We start from the raw sequence: 6,000 nt of genomic DNA, 5'->3' as shown, positions 1-6,000 counted from the left end.
TACCCAGTGACATGGTGTTACAACATGAACTTCCTCAGATTTCACAATACTCATAAGGCACTTGGGAGGTGTAATACTTCACAGCATTTGGCAGCCAATTAGATTGATTGTCACTACATACACGGGCTGTCAGTCATGAGTGTAATGTATTCAACTATAATCATCTAAAATTACACTAAACCCCGGGGTAAACTGGTGGCCTTTGCTGCCATAGACAGACTTCTCACAGTTGCTGTTACAAAAACTTACAATGCCTGCAACAAGGAAACAATTTCTTCTGAGAAAATTCTGCATCCATGTTAAAATAACTTCTTGACTATATATATAATATATATAAATATGTGTATTTTATTCTTTCTTCTGCATTTATACAAGGTATCAACCACTAACAGGTCTTTTCAAGCTACATTATCTTTGCTCACAGTTACTGTATCTTGAGAGTTGTCCCTAGGCTAACTTAGCCCCTTTTCACACACACACACACACACACACACACACACACACACACACACACACACACACACACACACACACACACACACACACACACACACACACACACACACACACACACACACACACACACACACACACACACACACACACACATACACATTGTTAACCCAGGGTTAACCTAAGCCCAGAGCTATGCAATTCACACTGCACTTCTACTAGCCCTGGGTTAAATGTCTGCAACTCATGTTAACATTCTAGAATACTATTATTTACATTAGCCGCATTTCAAACTGGCAACTTTTAAGCCCTGGGTTAAGTAGATTTTTTGCAGGGCCAGAAAAGCCCTAGGCTGGAGTTGGGGTTAGCCCACTTGCAATGTGCCAGCATTGTGCTAGCGTGAATGATATCTTAGCCCCAGGCTAACAGCTCTCTTAGCCTGGGTTAAGTGCTTGCATGTTAGTGCCTCCAAATGGCAACTGTGGTGAGGACCTTTGAATGAAATGGATTTTATTCACTCTAAAGTGTTTAGTACTCACTTCCTGTGAACGGGGAACATTTAGTTTCTGCGACCACAATGATACTAGAACGTGATATGGACAAATCTGCAAAGAACCAGCAGTAAATCAGTTGTAGTGGTAATCTCACAGTCAAGGCAGATGGTCGCCCACCCAGAGTCTAGGTTCTGATACGGTTTCTACCTGTTAAAGGGGAGTTTTTTTTCTTGATACTGTAGCTAATGGCGAAAAGTTGGGTGTCTGTAAATTAATATGTGGTCTAGATTCACTCTATATAAAAACTGTCCTAAGATAACCTTTGTTATAATTTGACTCTATAAATAAAATTGAATAGAATTGAGTCACTAATACAAGATCAACTTTGTATTATGATTGTTAACATGCTGTAAAGATCTTGGGCAGCTGCGGTTGAAAGAGCATATCTAACATCATACAGTTTGTTTGGACCACTGATTATTCTTCAGATAAGGGAGGAAATGCTGTTACATCCCAAACATAAACATAAAGCTCTTAAATAATGATCAGGGGCTGTAATCATCCCCTTTATCGCTACATTTGCACTGTGTGATGATGTACTTAAAGAAAGAAAGTTTTACTGATGTAAATGGTTTCTTCATCTAAGTGTAGAATCTGACCCTCATTAAAGCCGCCAAAAGACTAGGAGGAGAACACTGAAGTTGTTGCCGTGGCAACAGAAAACAGAAAGCAAATACATTATACAGTATGTGCCTACACTTACTTATGTGTATTTCGACTCTATGTTTGGTCTGAATGTCAATAAACTTACCATATTAAAATAATAAATGACCAATCACCAGCGACCCGCATTAAAGTATATTATTTTCTTTTTTTTAGTGTTTATAGAATAAATAATGAAAAATAATAATAAGAAAGAAAGAGTAGGTCATGTGTATTGTTTTTTAAGCAAAATATTACACATTTTTATTTAATCTAATACAAACATATGGGACTTAGTAACCTCCCAGTGAACTGACATCGGATCAATTTGCAAGTCCATACGAGGCCTCTAATAAGATGACAGCAGTCGTGTGCTTTCTGCTAGTTAACCAGCACTACACAAACAAAAGTTAGTGGTTGGATATAGGGGCTGCATATAGACTATTTCCTAGGAATGTAAAAACAAAATCAATCTTTTGTGATGCATCTGTTTATGGTTGAAAATCCATCTGCATTGATTTTAAAACCAGGGGCTTATTTAAATCGATAAATGTTGTATAAAATGAGCTGACCTCCAAAGACCATACATTTCACTGGTTATTCTTTTTTCGTTTTTTTTTTTTTTTATAGCAAAAGCATTAGCTGAAGTTCTGGTCACTGAGTTCAGTAGCATTCCCTGTTCATTTTCGCTGCAATGTTGTGTTTATGTTTGTGTCTGCTTTGGATACTGTAAAATATGTGCATTCCTCACTTAACACTTCAGGATAGCCTAATAACGTTAGATAGTATGTCATTAGTGTTGTTAAAACAAAAGGAAGAATATCAAGATATGTAATGTCAATTTATCCAAAGTATGTTATCGATGCTTCTATTTTTCACGATAGCAGGCACATATTCCTCATGCTAATGTGTATTATTAGACTAATGGTGTGTGTGGTGGTTGTGAACAGCTGGCTGTTCCTTGTTGGGTTGATAATTAGCCAGAAGCATACAGAAGAGTTACTGCATGTACTGTTGCCCGTCTCCATCCTCCCTATCTCTGCTGCTCAGAGACTGTTTCTCAAGGGTGCGCCGACTTCCAACATAATCAAACCCCTCACCACAGGGATTTACATCTCCTCTGTCTTTCATTCTGCTCATCAGCTCTCTTTCTTCCATCTAACGTCACTGATTCTGGCAAATGCAGTGGGAATAGTTACCCACTGAGGTGCTGACATAACTGCTGCAGATGGCAGAATGTGAATTTGTGCACTATACTAATAAGACCAGGTGTTCCACCGCAAGAGACACAGCATTTTAAATGGGCCTGCAAATGAAATGCAAACCCATTTGACTATTAAGTATGTGTAAGGTGCGGAAAGCCCAACATCTGGGATGATTTTCATATCCACGCCCTTATCCATTTATGAAAGTACTTTCCAAACATACACACCCACTGATTCCTTACTTGTTAACTAATTGTTCAGTGAGTAGAGTGATGACAAGAACTAGAGCAAAACTGTGACAAATAGATTTTCCCCAGGCGCAGCTTACTTTTTTCTACATAATGAACAAGGTCAACAGGCATCCTGATTTATCAGTTATTATGCAAGCAGCTTTAATGGTAGACTAGTCTTCATTGCTGTATGTCATCACATAATACCTGTATACACAGAAAGCAACCTACTGCTGGCATTAGTCAGTATAGTGTCAATAAGTTGTTAGTGTTTAATATGGTATACAAGTACACTGTATACAAGTATATATTCATTTAACTTATCGCTCCTTCTCACTTATTTAGTTTGTACTTATTTTATTTCAATCTGCTGCTAAACTGCACAGTGCGTATTGTTGTATATTGTATATACCTACGCTTAACCACGACGTCTGTTGCACTCTGTCACACTTGGTTCATTGCTTGATTTATCTGACGTTAGCTTTATTTTGATTTGATTTATGTTTATGCTTATTGTTACTCTGATCCTTTTCCGCCTTTGTATCGAAACTGTTGCACAATAATTTCCCTCGGGATCAATAAAGCTTCTTGAATCTTGAATCTTGAATCTTGAATCTTGAATTTATTTACACGTTTTAGCATACAGTAAGCACTTAGCATGAAACTGCTGACTGATGGTATTAAAGGTATTGTAGAGTGAGATTTCTGTCAAAGCCTACGGTGCTGTGGCCAATAACAATCTCCCTTGAAAGTTTGTTTGGTGAACTACAACAAACATAAGAAGTTGGTTATAAGCCAGCAACTTGGGGTCAACATTTTGGACTTGTGTTTGTTCATTACAGCAGCATGTTGCTACCACCGTGTCAATAAATAAATAAATAAATAAAAGGAGTCAGTTTCTTGAAGAAATAACTCAAGGACAGTTTCACATTATAATTGAGAATGTGGTTAAAGAAGTATTTTTCTTGTATACTACTCTGTATTTGTTTACTTCTTCTTCTTCTTACCATTATTTACACATTTGTTAATATCATTTACAGTGCAGTGGGTAGTTTTGTGAAAGTCTTGATGGGAGGCAGATTACATGATGACCCATACAACTATAACACTAGTCATTAACTGAAATAAACACCCAGAAGACATGCCCCTTTGAGTCAGTGGACCTGCAAGGGCATCTTATTATCAGTTGAGTGGATTGAATAATTCCTAACATTACTATGACAGACATGACCTTGACTTTCAACTTCAGTCCATTGCTAAAAAGAACCTTCAATATAGAATAACCTTCCGTGTCTGTGTCCCTCCAACTGAAAAATGAGAACTGACACCACCTCCAGGAGGTCAGAATGATTCTTTCTAGTGCGCAACCCCTTTATTTCAAAATGCTCCTTAGTGTAAGCACACTTAGATCAATCTACTGTGATAGTAATAGCAAACTCTTACTTTGTCTCATCCCAAGTATTTAGTAAAACTTAATCAAGGCCCCCTACCAAACTATTCTACCTCACTACTTCAAAATGTGGACACAGACAGACATAAACACCTAGCAAAATACGTAAAACCACCATGTTGTAGTTTTCACTATACATTGGGTGCCTCAAGGACCACACAATAGGGGCTATAAAAACTAAGGTACTGTAACTAACTGAATTAACTGCACTTTTGCAAGCTAGCTAGCTGCTGAGATGGCCACACACAGTTGTTTCCTGTGATTGAAAAATGACACTTTTGATAAACCAACATCTTGATAATTAAAATGGCCATAAATGAATCTACTCTGGAGGGAGAAAATTAGTAAAACAGGCCAAACAAAAGCTAAAGTTGCTATAAGGTAGCATGCCTGAGTTAGCATAGTAGCAGTAACTGTACCACCTCTTTGAGACATTGGTGTGGGTATCTTTTAGTCACGTTTAACTGTAGATTTATTTATTCATGAATTTCATAATTTATTATCACATGGAAAGCTAGCAGTTTAAAATGATAGGAAAGCTAAAAGAACACGTTTGTTTATGGAGACTACATTTTCCCTTTGCTTTCCCTGAGGACTGTTGGAAGTACAGTTGTAGTATCTGCATTTGTATGCATTATTTATGTAGGAGAGTTAAATAATCAGCATATATCATGAAATGAGGACATGTATGCATACTAAGCATTAGGCCTACTTCACGTTACTTCTCTGTTCCTTCGTAGGCCAGCACTACACTTCCCTGACCTTCTACTCTCCTACTGAATATGAATACAGGGATTTTATTTTATTACTTTCTTTATTTGGACATTGCGGGATAGCTTTGCATATTATTAGCATTTTCAGTGCCACATACATAGGTACCTCAACTGCACCCTGTAAAGGTGGAAATTCTTGCAAGCTGATATGCACATTTAGAATCTGGGAGGGCACTCAATCTTTCTGCTCTGTGAGAGTGGTGAGAAAATCAACTCACTGCAATCAGGTGTGTGTGTGGCACTGATTGGCTTTGATTAAGCCCAGGTGTGGGAAGTTTTCATACACCATGAATCTTCAGTGCTCTGTGCTGACTCATTATCTCACCTTCAGAAGTAGTGAGAGGTTCTTCCTGTGGCTTCTCAAGTTGTCGGTGTATCTATAAACACCACCTCAGAACCTTGTGTGTATTTGATGCCTGTTTCCAAGTGTATAACTAGGGGTGCTGGAGAGTGTGTTGTGACTCCAGTCTTTTGGGTTATGAAAGGTCTCCCTTTTCCTTTCGTTTTGTGTTTTCTGGGTCTCCTTGACAATTTTGGTCAGCTGCTTGGCAGTGGTGGTTTAGTTAATCATTTTAGTTCTTGGAAGAAAGCATGTAGTGGCTCTCTACAGTTTTGTTGTTTTTCTCCCCTTCCAATCTACTACTATCACTAATGCGATTTTGTCTCTCTGGGATAACTCCCCTGCGTCCATAC

Source organism: Echiichthys vipera (genome assembly GCF_963691815.1).
Source record: "Echiichthys vipera genome assembly, chromosome: 10".
NCBI lineage: Eukaryota > Metazoa > Chordata > Actinopteri > Perciformes > Trachinidae > Echiichthys > Echiichthys vipera.
The sequence above is the reverse complement of the archived record's forward strand: the minus strand, read 5'-3'. Positions refer to the sequence as shown.